This window comes from Lactuca virosa, chromosome 4 (genome assembly GCF_052849685.1).
Source record: "Lactuca virosa cultivar CGN04683 chromosome 4, Lactuca_virosa_CGN04683_v6, whole genome shotgun sequence".
Classification (NCBI taxonomy): domain Eukaryota; kingdom Viridiplantae; phylum Streptophyta; class Magnoliopsida; order Asterales; family Asteraceae; genus Lactuca; species Lactuca virosa.
The window spans coordinates 44658494-44678121 of NC_136429.1; the positions used below are offsets into that span (position 1 = coordinate 44658494).

The window sequence follows — 19628 nt, forward strand, 5'->3', positions numbered from 1 at the left end:
CGGACCCATATCTAGATTAACTCATAGATCACAGTCATGAGTGACACTTGATTAAAAGGTACTATCTTTGTATCCTTAATAACTGATATACACAGTGGGACTTAAGTATAGGGAGTACTGTGCTTTGATATGTTCAAATGTTGATCCTTAACCGGACAGTTATAAAATCCATTTTCAGGTATGGTGTGAACTATGCAAGAGGCTTATGTAGTAAAGATGGAATTTGTTCCTCTTATGTGTTGAGAGTTAGACATCTAACGCGCGTTACCCAAAGTTGAATTACAAATTAGATTGATTGTGATCCAAAGGGATAATTGATAAACTTACCTTAATACATCAATTAAGGCTTTGAGATTTTGGGAATTGGATATTGATGAATGACATTCTTTGTCATATGTTATTGGGGGCCGTGAAATGTTGTTAGACATTCACCACTGTCTATATCAATCTATGATGAGTCTTTTGCAAGTGGGAGATTGAAAAATCTAGTATGCCCAAGAGTCATTATAGAATGATATTGCTAATAACATATGATCTTATAGGGTCACACCTTATAGCAAGTTACCATCAATTGATTATTTATTAGTATAATTTGATTATTAATAAATATATCAACACTTGTATTTAATTGGAAAATTATTATTTTATAGAAATAATGTTTAATTGGGAATTTATTATTTATGGAAATAATATTTATTGGAGAAACAACAAGTTATGAAATATATCATAAAGTATGATTATTTATAAGTTATATTTATATCTTAATAAACTAGTTAGAGTTTATTTATATAAAAGGTAGTTTTTTTATAAAAGATATATATATATATATATATATATATATATATATATATATATATATATATATATATATATATATATATATAGAGAGAGAGAGAGAGAGAGCGCTAGGTTCAGGTATTCAAAGTAATTATTATGTTATTGTATGCATAACTGTGGGCCAATCAAAATTTAAAATAAAAATAAATAATTAAATAAATAAATAAGGGTAAATAGGTAATTTGATAATTAGTTTCCACAAATAATATCCTGTAATTAAGGTAACCATTGACTTCAGCTACCTAGGTTTTCTCCATCCATCGTCGGCTTTTTAAAACCACCGTCTATTGCCGATACACCAGATCGATCCAGAGAAATGGCTCCCCAAAGGTACCAATGAAATTTGTATGTGTGAATTATGATTGAGGAAATGTGTACAAGCGGATGTGAAAGCATTGAAGAGATTTCAGCAATGGAGATTCCAAATTCCCATGGAGATGCACGGCGGAGTAGAGATACAGATGTTACAAGCTCCGGCACCGGTAAGCGAAGAAGATTGGATTCTCAAGATCAGGAGAATGTTTTTCAACTTCGGTTTCAGTCTCGACGTGAAATTGACGTCAAATTCTTTCAGAATGTTGTTTTGACGGCGGTATATGGTGTTTCTGATCATGTTTCGTCGTTAATCTGCTCCATCAATGATGATTCGAGACCATATCTAAAGGTATGAAAATCAAAATTCTAGTAAGTACATCGATTGTTTTTTATCGAGTAATGAATTTGTGTTCGTTACATGTTGTAGATCTTAATTAATTCGATTGAATGTTCATTTACAGGTGGAATATCTTTCTTAAACCGAAATCTTCATGTCCAGTAATGATGGTTTCAGGTCAAATCAATCAATCACTCTCAATTATGATTCTGTTTCAACAATTTTTATCAGTTCCATCGTTTCAGATTTGTCTATTTGTAGAAAACTCCACACCACTAAATTTTTGCATTATGTTTGTTATTTTACAGTAGAGAGACATCTGCATCAAGCGTGGTTTCATTAGAATCAGAAGAAATGGAGTCGTTATCCACGTCTACTCCAAAGAAGAAGAAGAAGACCTCAACAGCAAACGAAGCTACTTCCAGTCATAAACCACCACCGGAAAAGTCTCCTTCTCCGGCGGAGCTTAAAGAATTTTTCTCGGAAGCGGAAAAGTACGAACAGAAACGATTCACAGAAAAGTAAGTAGCTATGGCGATTTTTTCATGATACACATACACCACTCTTAACGTGAACCTCCACTATTCCTCCACATGCACATTGTTGAATTTGGAGTACAATCATTATTTCCAACTAATTTTTGTTTTTACTGTTCATCAGGTACAACTATGATATCGTGAAAGATGTTCCGATGGAAGGAAGGTACCAATGGATTCGATTAAAGCCATAATCGATGGATCCATCAGCTGTCGAATTGGAAGGAAGCGGTCTAATTCTTTCAAGGTGTAATATTTTTGGTGAATTTGAAATTTGTTCTGATTGTCTAATTTTTACAGAAAATTGAAAGTTGTTTTGATGCACACCAAGCGCTCGCTAAAATTCTTCAACTGAATGGTATTTCTTCGTTTATAGTATTCTATCAGAAAAGAATGTTTTTTATGATAATCATGAACACATTCTGTTAGAATGCCCTGAATTAATATAATTTTTGGTAAATGAATTCCAATTCTATCATAATGGAATCACGAATTCCAATTATGTTGGAATGGAATATGGATATTTTCTCAATAATTTATTCATTGGATTTGTTTCCACAGAAGCTGATGCTTGAAGAAAAGACCACGAAATTTGAACGACGCCTCTTAGCAACATTATTCTTTTAGAATGAATTAGTGTATTTGTTAGATTTTGATATTTTTTTTCCCGATTTCAAAGTTTTTTAGTTTTATTCTTTAACAATAAATGTAATTCTTAGCAATTGTTACATGTATTCTATAAGAATTAATATAATTTTTGTTTTAATTCTTCAATTGCTGGTTCGAGGATTTGTTATTCTACAAGAAATATGTTCAAGAATATTTTTATTATTTTATGGTTCTAAAATATTTTTATTTTTGAACATACTCAAACATATTCTGTGAGAATGTCCGAATTAAAAATCTTATAATTCGTAAAATCAGATTTTTAAAATTAATAGAATCTATGATCCCTTAAAATATGCAAATTTCCTTTATTAAATATATATTAATTGACTAAAATACCCTTCAAGTTAAATTAGATGGTATTTTTCGATTATTTTTAATTCAATAATATGTATTAATCACTTTCTTAAAATAAGTAAAATGATTGGCCCACATTTATGAATACAATAACACAATAATTACTTTGAATATAATAGCGTAAGCCTATATATATATATATATATATATATATATATATATATATATAGTGTGTGTGTGTGTGTGTGTGTGTGTGTGTGTGTTAAAATCACTTTTTATAAATGATAGGATTTTATATAAAGTTGGTATATGTATAAATTTAACATTTAGTCATGAACAAATGTGTAATATACTCCATATATTGTATTTTGTCAAGCAGGGCTGAATTTTTGAGGTCTTAGAGACAAGATCACTTTATGATTTGTTTATTACACGTACTTTGCTTCTTACAAACCTAGTTTAATATGATTAAAGACATGGCTAGTTGGAGTGTTAAATTGTTTATTATTTCTCCATGCATTGTAAGAAAAAGTGACTTCTACTTTTACTTTTGTGTCTTAACTTTTTCTATACACTTGCATGTATAACAGAGTGGTATGAGACAAGAGTTTTAAGCTAGCTTTCACTTGCATCTTTTTCCCTCTTTTTCTCTAGAAAAATCCGAGAGCATAAAGCTCTCTTCCCTCTCATCTTCTTCTTGCAAATAATGTAGAGATTAAGTGCTTAAATGTTGCTTATATTTAAGCATATTTTGGAATATGTCTTAAAGCTTAAGAAAAATATTTTCTAATTGTTATACTAGCATATATGGTGGTTTTGTCTTGCTTAGTGGATACTTATAGAGAGCTCTTAATTTAAAGCTTAATGTCATCTTCATCAAACTTCTAACCTCCCATGAGGATCAAAGTCTTCAAAGGTTATTATGTTTTCTCTTCTATGGTTGTTTTAATTTGTAACGCCCCAAATTTCAACCGAAAATTTTCAATTAAAACCTTAAGTGTTTATTTAAATCACAACTACAAACCTAAAAACATTTATCAGAGTATCATTAAAAGTTATCATGTGCATAAGTCCCCTATTGATTCGATGCAATCGAGTCGTACCCCTCCTTTAATATAAGAAAACCTAAAACATGTAAACCACAAATCGTAAGCACAAAGCTTAGTCAGTTTCCCCAAAATACCACACACAACATAGCACAAAAAAACAACTATGGTTATCAGCAACCCCGGGGACTATCAGCAGTCCCAGTGGGGAAATAGCACGCCCGGTGGGTTATCAGCAACCTTAGAGACTATCAACAGTCTCTGCGGGCAAACAGCACACCCGGTGGGTTATCAGTAACCCTAGAGACTATCAACACTCTCAGTACACAGTATCACATATCACAGTAACAACAAGCAAGATCCAGCTGTTCAGCACACACACACACACACACACACACATATATATATATATATATATATATATATATATATATATATATATATATATATATTACCACACAGGCTCATACAAACATGCAAGGGTCACAAAGACAGCTAGCATCATATATACACAATTTAGTGAGTAGGCATTGGTGCCTTCGACTCACAAGCATAGGGAGAAGACTCACCTGAATTGAAGAACTCTGAAACACTACGACACGATCTTTTTTCTGCACTGCTTGCACCCGTGAATCCACTAATACCATAACCATATAAAATCTTAATTAATAGCCCCAAACCCTCAAGTTTAACCCAATGTCAAACTTAGTCAAAAAGTCAACGGTCAACGGAAGTCAAAGTCAACAAGTCAAACTCCAGTCTGAAACTTGGTCAAAAAGTCAACGGTCAATGGAAGTCGAAGTTAACAAGTCAAACTCCAGAAACGGGACCCCATACGAGTACGCACAGCGTACTCAAAGTTACACCCAACGTACTCGGCCAGATGACATTTTTCCATTAAATGCTTAATCTCTTAAGTCCTTTCATCCAACACTCAGATCTAGTCCCACAACATCAGTCTAATTCATAAAGTTTCCACCTTTATGACTTTCCATGTCTAGAAAAGGTCCAAAAGCCAAAACCTTAACTTATTAATCCATTAAGACATCATGACACTTTCATGGAAGGAATAGAAGGATCAAGATCACAATTTTATCGATCTTAAAAGCTCCATAATGGATAAAGTTTCCAAATTTATCAATTAGAATGGTCCAAACCACCAAGATCTAGCCTTTAAATATCAAAGGGACCAAAAGTGCATCTTTTTCAACTTAATCCATTAAGTCCATGGCTCCAACTTTCAGATCTGATCACAATGATGTTTAGATTGATAAAGTCTCCAACTTTATCCATAACAAGGTCTCAAACTTTCAAGATCTAAACTCTATGCACTAAAATGACCAAAAGCTCATAACATCCAAAACTAGCTAGATCTAACAAATGCATCATCAAGATTCAAACTTTATACCTCTAGAAGAGAGATCTAGGTGAACAGAGTCTAGATCTACAAGCTCCAATACAAACAACACTTCTCCAATGAGCTCATTCTTCTCCAAGATAAACCAAGAACACTTCAAAGCGCTCAAAAATGCCTTCTTTTGCTCAAAAGGCTCAAACTAGGGTTAGGGTTGTCATGGGAGGGTGTTGGAGAGGTGGAGGTTGAAAATGGAATGGGTTTGGGGAGGTTAAGGAGCTTAAATAGGGCTCAAACCACGAAAATAGGGTTTGAGCACTGATCACGTACGCCCAACGTACTCCTAGTACGCCCATCATACTCAGGATGCCTTAGTACGCCTAACATACTCCCCGTACGCCCAGTGTACGCGGCTTAACCCAAAATTATCCAAACTTCAAACGATCGTAACTTCTTCGTTTCAACTTCGATTTCGACGATCTTTATATCCACGGAAAGGTATTGAGGAGTTCTACAACTCTATCTAATTACTTTTGACTTAAAACACATCGAACTAAAATTCATAATTCATAAAAGAAGTCTGAACACACTACTTTTCCTATTTTACCCTTTGACTCCAAAGCTCAAACCGAACTCTTGGATCATATAATCTACATTGCCCCAGATTCAAATGGGCCTAAACTTCTCTTTCCCAAAGCCCGAAGCCTTATGATACTTGAACTTTGGGTCTCGACCCCGAATTATGAAACGATTCGAAATAGAGGGTTACATAATTTTTCTAAATCTTGCAAAATGATCATTTGTGGAAATAAAATTAGTTTTATTTTTGTTCAGATCTTAAGTCATCCGCCGCATTGTTTATGTTTTTGAAACACATTTTGAATAAAAACTCAACATGTGCAACAACCTCGTCTTCATTATCATCAACACGTACATTGTGGTTTCGAAACGTGACATTGTTATTCCGATAAACCGTGACGATTTTGAGGTTAACCAAAACGATATTTTTACGTTTTCCTATTTTGTAACCAAACCGCAAAATATTCGCTTTTTTGATTTGGTTACAGTTCATGTTTTTTTTTTCATGGACGGTTAACCGAAAAACCAAAATTTTAATCCAATGTTTTAGGAGGGTATTTAAGTATATGATTCAAAATTTATATTGTATTATTATATATTAGAATTTGATAATTTAATTTCAATTACGACTAACCTTTATATTTATTATTGTTTATAATCCTCTTTTGTTACTAAACAAATATTAGTTATTGTTTAATAGTAATAAAGTTCATCATTGAGTATTTTTCACTTATTTGTCATTAAGTATTTGGATTTACCATAAAAACCCAACAATATAACCATGGAATCAAATAACAATTATGATTTTTTATTATTATCATACATCTAAATTTTTTTTTGGATAATTAGGAGTAACTAATTCTTTTTTTTTTCTATCGTTTTTATAATTTTTTGGTTAATGTTTATTTTCTATTTATTATTAACTAGGTGTAAAACCCATGTATTACACGGGTTGATTAAAAATTAAATATCAAAGAATAAACAATAAGTATTTTTTAAAATAAAATTTCAAAATAATGAATGAAGAAAACGTATTAATTGCAATTATTATCATATTTATTATATTTAATACTTTACATATATAAATACAAGTATTATGTGGCTTTTTAATTTTAAAATTTGAAAAAAACCAAAAATTTACATGTGGATATTATTTATTTTCAAAAATATCACAAAATGACAAGTGCCAAAAACTAATGAGAAATTGACATTTGGCAAAATGGATCTTTATTTATTATAGTAGATATTTTATGACACTATACATTACTCAAAAATTTCAACTCCATACAAACAAAAAAGGGTAAACATCTGATTCAACCATTCTATAATAAAGAGGGACGTTAACATTTTTATGTTATATATTTTTTGTGTTTTTTAATCTAGAGGACTTCTGTGAAAACGTCTTCCTGTCCATAGACGTTGGTCCATGTCTTTTTGGATAAGAGGAACGCAGACGTCATAACGTCTGCGATCTTCTAAAAGACAAAGAGTCAGACATAATCGTCTTTCCACCTGCATATATAAGCACTCAAAAAGAGTTTTTAAAAAATCAAATACCACCTTAATGCCAGTTTGTTCTAGCTTCGAATTAGCTTTTGCTAATTGCTCTCGTAATAGGATTAGAGTAATATTTAGTAAGTAATTTAGTGTATTTTTTTTGTTTGAGTATTTTAAATGGTTTCCGCTAACTGCTTTCTGCTAATTGCTTTCCTAATTAAACATTAATATTTAAATAGGGTTATGCTATTTACTACTAATTGAGTAATTGATTTCTTTAACTTTCTCCAACCATTACAAATGAATGGATACACCTGCACCAACAAACCTAATTATTGCAATCCAAAATTTTCTCCAATTATTGCATATAAGGTCTTGCTAATGGCATGTAATGGCATGAAGTTGTTCTAAATTAAAATTGTGGAAGTCATACGGGCTAGCTACCACCACTAGAGAGAGAATAAAATGGTTCGCATAATTGATGTTTTTGTTAAAAAAAATATATGGATGTTTTAGGTAATGTTTGCAAGTTTTAGTTTCTGTGGCTTGAGTTCTTTAAAAAAAATGTTTATTTTTTATTTTTTATTTTTTGTTTTATAAATGTATGTTATTCGTACAAATATAGTCCATTATTGAGTTCTATAGTCTAGAGCATATCGATGTTTTAGGTAATGTTTAGTTTCTATGGATGTGAGTTCTTTATATAACAAATTACTGAAATCGTCCCTATGGTTTGGGTAAAATTACGCGTTGGGTCCCTAACTTTGTTTTTGCACTCGGACAGTCCCTAACATATCATTTTGTTGCGTTTACAGTCCCTTATAGAGATAAAAAGACTATATTGCCCTTGGTATTTTCTTTTTCAGTTTTTTTTTATATTTATAAATTATTTATTAATTAAAAGAAATATAAATAATCTATAAATAAGTGGGTCCAACTACCCTTCTCCCTTCCCCTCCACCTTCCACCTCCACCATCCACCTCCGGCAACCACCGTTCAACCTCCACAGTTCACCTCCGACATCATCTTCGTTCAACCATGGTTCATCTCCAATTCACCTCCGACAACTACCATCAATTACTACCCCACCATCTATTAAGTAAACCAAACCAAAAATCAAAACCAAATCCTATAAAAATGATTGATGCTCTACAACTACAGATTTAGAACATCAATTGAGGGGAGGCAGTGAAAGGCACAAAGCAACCACCAACATGAAATCGTCTCCTTTATTATCTCAGAAAAGCACAAAGCTACGACGAAAACTCACCGGAAATAACATCACTCAAATCGATTTGCACCATTAACCACCGATATGTACCACCGGAGGCCGCTAGAAGCCTTTAAGGACCAATACCATCACATTCTCCACCGCCGGAAGGGGATCTGAAGCACTGTAGGAAGAAGATATGGTTCATCAGTCCACCGAGAGGTCCGGTCAACGACTGTATCTGCTCCCTCCTCGTTCCTCCCTCTTCGACATCTAACTGAATAGATATTTATGAAATTGTCCCTACGACGATGGTGAAGGCGACCGCCGCCGCCATCGATTTGTAAAAGGGTTTAGGGGTATCGGTGATTCTCTCTACTTTGTGTTCCTCCCTTCTTGTCACTGTGACATTGTGGTGGATCTGGTGGTGATGGTTTCATGGTACTATGGCGGTGGTGGCTTCAGGGTGGCAGTGGAAAGTGTTTAGTATCGATTTCCAGGCGACCGGGGAGAGGTGGTTTCAGGGGAGGCGGTGTTTCCGGTGGGAGTGGCTCTATGGCGGTGGTGATGTTCTTCAGATGAACTGAAACGAGAGAGGACATGGGGAGTGTGGGGTGTAGGGTTTTAAGTGGGTCCTTTTTCAAGCTTATTTAATAATTTATATTATTTAATAATAAACGAATAATAAAAAACTGAAAATGAAAAAACAAAGGGCAATATAGACTTTTTATCTTTACGAGGGATGAAAAACGTAATAAAATCAAAACATAGGGATAGTCCGAGTTAAAAAATAAACATAGGACTGAACGTGCAATTTTCAACAAACCACAGGGACGATTTCAGTAATTTGTTCTTCTTTATATATATATATATATATATATATATATATATATATATATATATATATATATATATATATATATATAATGTTTTAAAAATGAGGTTGGCTAAAAAGCCAACCCCATTTTGGATGTCTAAGGAGTGTCTTATTAGCAGCACTCTTTAAAAATATATGTTATTCCGACAAATATAATGTATTATTGAGTCCTATAGTCTAGAGCATGAAATATCTTTGGTCCCAACTCCCAACCTACATACATGTTCTTTCTTTGATATTGTTTTTATTGATCCATGCGTATTATGGTTGCGTACTTGTGTTATCTGGATTCTGGAATGTACACATTTACAAAATATTTCATCCATACTAAGGTGTGGTTTTTTGAGAATTCATGGTTGATAAGCATGTTGGTGCTCGGTTAATTTACAGAAGCTCGGTTTATAGAATTAATAAAAAATAATTCAAAAGTAAAAAAAACACTAAAAAGACCATTGGGTTTTGTAATAGAAATTGCTTTATGGATAAAAATGGGATTGTATAGCCATAGAAAATCTATCTGTCATGGAAAATAAAAACCAGTTTTAAATATAGGAACGGGGTTTTATTACACTTATATGACCCGGTTGTAAGGGTTTTTGTAGTAGTGCACATATATAGATTTAAAGCCATGTAAGACAATCAAATTTGTTCAATCGCAGCGATGGTGCTCGTTTGAAGCCACAAAGGAGGACGAGCACGGAACAAGTGTTTTCGTGCATCCATAATGGCTCCGATGCTACCATCGGACATATGATAAACTCCAACATCCCCTCCACCTCCATCCGGCAGATCACGGTATGGCTCATAAAGATCGTCAGTAAAGTAGATACAATCGGGCTTTATGCCACCACCTGCATCAATGGCGAATGATGAATTGAAACCCAAAAACACAGCTTTGTCTCCCAAACTGACGAGTTTCGACCACTTTTCATCATCCAAACTGAACACAAAGCATTGAAACCTCTTAGTGCTATACGGTCCATAACGACGAAACTCCTCACTATGTTTCTTGTACCACTGATGTTCACGTGTAACCATTAGCAACCTGTCATAACCCCATTCGAGAAGATAAGTTGATTGGTGGCACGAAAAATCGAATTCTTTTTGTGGTAATGTTGACAACCGTTTCAAAGTTAAACGACCCGGTCCACCGCTAAGAATGTCACATTCATAGATTGATCCGATGGTTGTCACTGTGTATAGCCGTTTTCGCAAGTTATGATACGTGATGTCGAGAAGTTGTCCATCGCAACCTGTTATACGAGTCCATGAAACGTCACCAAGCCTGCAAAACCCTATAGTTTCGCCCCAGATGATAATAACACGAAAGTCGGGATCCAATAATAGAGGGTTCGATGACGTAAAAACTACTTTCCTCATGCTTTGCCCATAGTACATCCACACGTCTTGATCAAAGTAGAGTTCCTCGAACGTATAAAGCTCAGGGAGATCGATTTGAGTACGAGAAAGTGGATGGAGGAGCTTGGCGGAGAACTCCTCTTCACCGGTGGTCAGCAACCACCCGTGGGTTGATATACATCGCTGCCAGCGAGCCTCAGGTAGTTACATCTTACGCATTGTGCCGCTGGAAAGAAGAAAGAACTTATAGCAATCTTGATCATCGTCTTCTTGGGTATTGGACTCTGCAAGCATCAACAATGGAAAACGAGAAGGAAGATGCTGTATGAACTTTTTAGTTGTGGTGGCCGAAGATCTCCATGAACTACAAACACAAAGAAAATTGATAAGATCTTCATAAATATCGAACTTTCCGGCTATCTTGTTTAGAATGTCCGGCGGAATGTCTGACCAAGGGGGCATTGTAAAAGAATTAATTTGGATTGGAATCTTGGAGTAGAGTGGGTATAAATGGGTAACGTCACTACATTCACGCCCCGTAAATGAATGAACCTGGTATGCATCTTGCGTTAGATACAAAAAGTTGTCTTGCTGAAATCCAGATGTACTTTTTTCTAATGGAACGTCACTACGTTCGTTCCCGAAAAGCTTTGAAGGAACACTGATACGCGAGTATCTTGATTAAATCAAGGAATCAAAAGTTATCACACATTTAAAATTGACAAAACTGCAAAAATTAGTCCATGTAGTCTCACAAAAGCTTTGAACATTGTCCAAAAAGTTTTCTACTTCTATTGAAGTTCCAAAATCAGAAATTTACTTTGGTTTTATGAAAATACTAAAATGTCTATTTTACCTTTATTATTTCTTTTTTCCATTTTTTTTATTTAGTTTAGTATTTAAAAAATCATAAAAATAAATAAATAAAATATCACTCTACCTCTCTCCACGACTCCACCCACCATACCCCCCCCTCTCTCTCTCTCTCTCTCTCTCTCTCTCTCTCTCTCTCTCCTTCTTCTTCACCTGTAAATCAAAAAAAAAAAAAACCTCGATTTTTTGCTACAAATTACACACACAAGGTGACCCCCAAAAAACATGGTTCTTCAATTTCTATTACCCCCCTTCAAGAACCAACTCCAATTCTTTAGTGATCAAACACAAACACCCTATTATTGAATCTCTCTCTCTCTCTCCCCTCCCTCTCTCTCTCTCTCTCTCGTGTTTCTCTCAAGCCCTAGATTAGTTTTCCCTCTTCCCTGTTATTGCAATTGAGCGTGGTGGTGTTCCCTCATTTTCAGTTTCAATTCACCGACACGTATTCGTCCCTAAATCTCCGCTTATAAATCCACCATACAAAATCTATATCCTAAAATTCACAACACAAACAATTTCTTCACATCAATGGTAATGTCGACTGCGTCTGCATCTTTCTTCTTTACTTCCCTTAATTTTTCCCAAAATAGAGAGTTGAGAGGGGGGTTCGTCTCCGGTGAGATTTTTCGACGAATACAGGAGGAAGAGGATGCAGGTCGATGCTGAATATGGAGGAAATATGAGGGAGGACATGTAGTCATCAGTCATTGTACCTCTCGATTCGGAAGAGCTGATAAATCAAACCCAAATAAGACAGTGTCTCCCTTATTTGGTGTATGCAGATCTATAATAACCTCTATCTTCATATACCATTAATCTGGAACACATCAATTCTTCATCATCCAGATGACCAACGTCGTCCGAGAAGTCCACTGTGAACCACCTTCATCTACCACCAGAGGCAACCTCCATCGTCTTCGTCTCTCATCCAGTTAAATCAATTATGGCTTCCGATCGATTTATCTATTTTCTAAAATGAACTAGAAACAATTGACTTTCAAACTATTTGGAAACAATCGATGTTCTCAAAATCAAAATGATAAACTTTGGGTGTGTCTCTATTTATTTGGATTTAGGAGAAATTGAGGATGGGTTCTTGTGATACATAGAATACTCTGTATATATGTGTGTGAAAGAGAGGGTGAGGAAGAAAAAGATGAGAGGGGGGGGGGGATGGAGGGGTGGAGTTATGGGGTGGGCCTTTTTTATTAATATTTACAAAATGGAAAATGTAAAAAAGAAAAATACAAAAAAGAAATTTAAAGGGCAAAACAGTCAATTCAAGTGCTCCATGGACCAAAACTATAAAAGTTTCTTAATTTTAGGACCAAAACCAAAGGAAAACCTTGATTTTTGACCATTCATGCAAGTTGAAAACTTTTTGAACCCTATCCAAAGTTTTTTGAATACCACAGGGACCAATTTGCAGTTTTGTCTTTAAATTTAGTAATTTCTTTACTATGGTGGCTTAGAAATAGACACTAGTACAAAAGTGTGTTATGATGTTGGTTTTTGAAAACTGTGTGGTCTCCGTTTTCATTTTTCTCATCACTAAAGGTCATAAACTAATTCACATAATTGTTTCCATGAGAGTGTTCTAAAAACGAGTCACATTGCATATCACACTTCACACATTCACGTCGGTTTCACATAAAAAAGTGATGATTAGTTCGACGGCCTAAAACGATGGACAAATGTCCTCTTCGTAATGGGTTTTGTTATTTTATATGTTCGTTTACCTTTTATCAGTTATTAAGCGAGACATATAGTGTTGAAGTTTCATTTATATATATATATATATATATATATATATATATATATATATATATATATATATATATATATATATATATATATATATATATATATATATATATATATATATATATATATCAGAAATAGATGTTCTCATGATTGATATTCAAATACCAAACTTATAAATGTCTAGTCATAACTTTATATAACTTCATATGACAATACAAAAACAACTTAATACTAATATAAATATAAAAGCAAAGATTAGGTTACAATTAAATAAAATATTACATACATAGAGGTTTCTAAGAAAATATTACATAAATGGTCCTTGTGGTTGACAGAATAGACCACCTTTAGTCCTTATGACAAATTGTTAGCATAGATGATCCTTGTGGTTTCAAAATGTTGCAAAGAAGGTCCTTTTGGCTAACGGTGTTAAATTTTCCAGTTAAGTCGTTTGTGAAATGACACATTTACCCTTCTTATAGGGACCGTTTATGTAATTCGTTCAAGCCACAGTGACCATTTATGTAATTTTGTCTATGATTTATTTTCTTTGTATTTTATTAATTTATATTTTTTGAGGTTTTTTTCGAATATAATGTTTAATTTATTATTTTTTTCGGCTTATATTTTTTTTTGACTATTTTGTTCAAATAAATTTCTTAAATTCTTAGACACTTTATTCGAATATGTGTATTAATGTTATTTTTTATTTTTTGTTTGAATAAATTTTTTTGATGTTTTGTTCGAATACATTTTTAACATTTTTAATATATATATTTTTTACGTTTTGTTTTTTTATAGGGAAATTGAGTAATATAATCGTTTTTGTGTTGTAATGTATTTTTTTTCAATAAAATAATCATTTTTTTTTTTGAAAAATTAACACTTAGCCCGGAATTCATACATTTCAGGTCATGTTATTAAACGGGTTAGATCTGACCCCATATTGTGGCCCCCCTATCAAAAACTGTTTCCCTACTATATTTGGATTACTCTGTTCCGGAGTACTTTAAGTTCGAAAAATATTTTCTTCAGGTGAAAAGCTCCAATATTAGTGGGTATGTGTCAATTTTTTTTGTATGATTATATGTTCAAAATAAAGTTGAAGTGTTTTTGTATGATTATATGTGATTAATTAGAAATAATTCGCTTTTATTCGGTTTCAGATTAATTGGAATTATTTTTTTCCAGTAGTACGAATTAGAAATAATTCGTTTTGCTTCATTTTTTTTATAATTATATGCGATTAATTCCAATTAATCATAATTAAACATCGAACTCGAAGCAAAAAGAATTCATTCCAAATAATCACATATAATCATACAAATTACACTTTAACTTTATTTTGAACATATAATCATATAAACAATTGACACATATCCATAAATGTTGAAGATCTTCGACGATAAAATATGTTTTTCGAAGTTGGAGTAGCCTGGAATGAAGAAGTCCAAAACATAGTACGAAATGGATGTCTTGGACTGGGGGACCACCGTACCGAGTCAGATTTGACACGTTTAATAATACGGCCCGGAATGTATACATTGTTGAGTGAATGGTTATTTTTTAGAAAAATGTGGTTATAAAAATTATTTTTTTTTATAAAATACAATAAAAATGGTTAGATTACTCAATTTCCCTATAAAAAACAAAAAGTAAACAAAAAACATTAAAAATGTATTCGAACAAAACGTCAAAAGAAATTAATCGAACAAAACATAAAAAAAACATTAATAAATGTACTCGAATAAAACGTCGAAAATTTTAAGAAATTTATGTCAACAAATATAAGCGGAAAAATATAAAAAGAAAATTAAACATTATATTTGAACAAAACGTCAAAAAACTTTAATTCATAAAAAAATATAAATAAAATAAAATAAGAAGATAGTAAATAATAGATAAAATTACATAAATGGTCTCTGTGACATGAAGAAATTACATAAACGATCCTTATGATAGTAAGAGCATATGTGTCATTTCACAAAGAACTTAACTGGAAAAGTTAACAACGTTAGTTAAAAGGATCATCTTTGCAACATTTTGAAACCACAACGACCATCTATGCAAACAATTCGTCATAAGGACTAAAGTTGGTCTATTTTGTCACCACAAGAACCATTTATGTAATTTTGTCGGTTTTTTAATGAAAAGCTAATTAAAGAGTAAATTACACGAATAGTCCCTATGGTTTGGGGTAATTTGTACGTTTGGTCTCTAAATTATTTTTTTTAACTCGGAAGGTCCCTATTGTTTGTTTTTATTGCGCGTTTGGTCCTTGTCTTACCTAAAAAGACTATCTTGCCTTTGATTTTATAATTGATTTAAATAAGATGGGTAGTAAGGTAAGGTAATGTGAGGTGGAGGTGGGATTGGGGTGTGTTTATTTAAATAAATTAAAAAATCAAGGGTAAAATAGTATTTTTAGGTAAGACATGGACCAAACACGCAACAAAAACAAACAGTGGGGACCTTCCGAGTTAAAAAAATAAGTTAGGGAACAAGCATACAAATTACCCAAAACCATAGGGTCCATTCGTGTAATTTACTCCTAATTAAAATAAGTGCAAAACATCATAGTCAGATTGACACCTCTTTAGAGGAGAAAAAGGTAATAGTACACTAGCTGGAAAGGTCTCATAGAAGCAATCATCATATACAATTAAATATCAAATTAAAGCCAAAAGTATACTATGAGAGTACAACCAAAAAGAAAAAAACGAAGAAAAGTAGAACTCAAAAAACATTACCTTCATTATAGATTTACACTCATCTCATGACTATGTTGGAAATCATACACTTAATGCTCCCTTATAAACTAAAGAAAAATGTGACATCCCCTAATTTCTCGGTCAGAAAAAGACCGATTTCGTTTATGCTTTTTAAAATAAAATCAGAGTAATCCTTTTAAAAGGTGTTGCGGAATTTGTTCCCATAAAAACATGATAATTATATTATCAAATCATTTCTGAAGAAATGTATTTTATTCACTTAAACCATTGGGATGTCATCGTCAATATAGAAACATAAGCAAAAAACAGAACTTACACTCACTTACACTAGTGATCTACATCTCTTTTAATCTCTCAGTGTAAAGTAACTTCGTATCGATACCTGTGATACAAACAAACTGAGTGGGTCAGGCTTGGGAGCCTGGTGAGCATATAGGGTTTTCAACCAACAATAAATAATTTATTATGCTTAAAAATCAAACAATCAACCCAATTACCCAATCCCCATTATCTTATTTATTTCTTAAGGATTTACCCTAAGAATCAAATCTCACTCATTCCTAAGGATTCATCCTAAGGAATAGGCACGAAGTCCATCGCTGCCCAAGGTTCATACAACAGGCACTATGTCACATAGTCGCCGGGTTTATACAATAGGCACTACGTCTCATAGTCGCTAAGGTTTATACAATAGGCACTACGTCTCATAGTCGCCAGGGTTTATACAATAGGCACTACGTCTCATAGTCGCCAGGGTTTATCTAATAGGCACTACGTCTCATAGTCGCCAGGGTTTATCTAATAGGCACGAAGTCACATCGTCGCCAAGGTTTATACAACAGACACTAAGTCCATAGCTGCCAACATACTAAATCCGTAGCTACCAACGTACATCTATACTGTACTAAATTCATAGCTACCATCGTACATCTATACTGTACTTTTATCCCTCATACTTTATCTACCCATGTTTTACCCAACATATTTGAAGATATAATACATATACATTTTAAATCATTTTAAACATGTATAAAACATTCATTCAACATCCATCTCAAATAAACAAACAACATATATACACATATCACGTATTTTATATAAAATACTTCATATTTATGTGTAAGATGAAAGTGACTACACACTCACCTGATTTAATGAAAATCGGGCAGCAATTCGTTTCCTAAAACGATCGTTTCTAATAAAACCGAGAGTTTTATTGAGAAATCGGGCTCTGCGAAAGGTCGGGCTTCAAAACCGAAAAGATAAATTTTTTAGGCTTCTCGGGAATCTCGGGGCGTGTTTCGGTCTTTGGAATAAGTACCGGGGCTTCGGGGGATGTCGGGATAGTAAAAATATGGAAAAAGGGGTCAAAAATGGCAAAATCTCAAAAGTAACCGGGAGGGTTCGCATGACCCTTCTATTTATAGGGTCCGAAGTCGGTCTGGTAGTGGGGTCCGCAGGCGAGGGTGCGCAGGTGGCTGCACGTGCGAAGGCCTCGGTGGCAGTTGCTGATTGGACCGAGGTCTAGTGGTCCATCTGCGAGGCTCGGAGGCTAAGGTGGTGCGAGGCTCGGTCCAGCTGCGAGCTTCGGATTGGGCCTCCCTTCGGTCGAATCAGAATCCGACACGCAGCTACTGTTCATGCGAGGGAAGGCGACACGTGGCTTCGCATGACTCACCAATTTCGGACACGTGGCACTCTTTCAGCGAAGGTCACGTGGCAAAAACGTGACTATGCGAATTTTCTCGATTTTCGCGCCAAAACTTCTAAAATCCATAACTTTCGCATACGAGCTCCGTTTTTGACGTTATTTATATGCACGCGTAGGTAAAACTACGCTCTACAACTTTCGTTTAGACTTTGTCGGCTAATTTTGACTTTAATTTTTATATTATTATTTTTAACAAACAGGGACAGGAAATCCGTTAAAAATTCATAACTTCTTCATCCGACGTCCGTTTTTGTCAGACTTTTTACCGTTGTGCTACTATTTACGAGACCTTCGATTCTCGTTTAGGTCGTGTCGGCTAAAAATCACTCGATATAAAATTCGAGTTTTTTAGCTGTCTACTGCTAAGCTGAAACTTCGAAAAATCATAACTTCCTCATACGAAGTCAGATTTGGGCGTTCTTTTTATACTTACTCTCGGTTTAACGAACAGTACAAGTTTCGTTTAGATCACTAAGGCCAAAAAGTAGTTTATCGAAAACTCACTTTTTACGACATTCGGCCCCGTGCCGGTTTGTCGCGAAACTTCGACAGGTCATAACTTCTTCGTTATAACTCGGATTTCGGCATTCTTTATATATTTGTAATCCTTGTCACGCCCACTACAAGTTTCTTAATAGATATCGGCTTTTTCTAAAATTTAATTTTTGACGCTCATTTTTATTCTTAATTAATTAAGCCCTAATAATTAAGCATAAAACACATAATTCACATAATATTCACATAATTCCTTTTCATTTCTTCAAAATGAGTTACAAATGTTAACCTAGACTATAATGTCAATATAAATGTCTAGCCTAGAAACACGGGCATTACAAAAAACACCTTGTGTTTTATATATGAGAAATATATAGAGAAAAGAAGAAGTAATTTTGACTAAAAAACTGCACACTTTCATTCATACGTAGATCTCTATATTTATAGCCTAACAAAACATATGGAAATTAATAACATATTGATTCTACCTATAGATTATGTAAATGGTTGGCTCCTACCGAACTAGTTTCTACAATCCAGTCATAGCTTTTACCAGTTCTATATTATTAAAAAAAAAAGCGTGCATAATTTAATCAAATAACCCATGAATGCAACCCAATTTAATCAAGATTACCCAACATTCAACCCCTAATCTTGATGGCATTGCTTCTCATGCTATAATCTTGCTTAGACTTCTTGTTGTCTCATGCCTCTTTCATTGCCAAAACGTGATCAACCGTACTGATTTCTCCACCTTCCTGCTTGCTTCATATTGTTGCTTTCTTTCTTTCTTATGTTTGTTGACTACTATTTGCTGTGATTTTTCTGTTACTTGCTTGCTATACTTGTGACCGACCCTCTCCTGATTCTTAATCACTTTCCGCTTGCTTCTTCTTTCTTAGCGTTCTATGTTTCTTTCTTTCTCAAGTAAACAACAGGTTGTCACGATCTTCTTTCTTATTTCTTTCTTTCTTTCTTTCTTTCTTTCTTTCTTTCTTTTGTCTTCTGTCTTCTTTCTTCTTTCTTTATTTCTTTTTTTCCTTCCTTCAGTTGCTGTCAGTCAAACCATCTTTCTGATTTTGCCTCCAAAACTAGTTGCTGACCCGTTGCTTCCGTTGCTCTTGTTGCCTTGCAACCAA

The 19628-nt window shown here is 33.8% G+C and overlaps 2 pseudogenes; one reads left to right on the forward strand and one right to left on the reverse strand.

Moving 5' to 3' along the window:
* The first annotated feature begins 1207 nt into the window (after nucleotides 1-1207).
* Nucleotides 1208-2250, forward strand: LOC145104372 (cyclin-dependent kinase inhibitor 7-like; annotated as a pseudogene).
* Nucleotides 2251-10191: 7941 nt separating this feature from the next.
* LOC145104373 (putative F-box protein At5g55150) lies at nucleotides 10192-11387 on the reverse strand (annotated as a pseudogene).
* Nucleotides 11388-19628: the final 8241 nt, after the last annotated feature.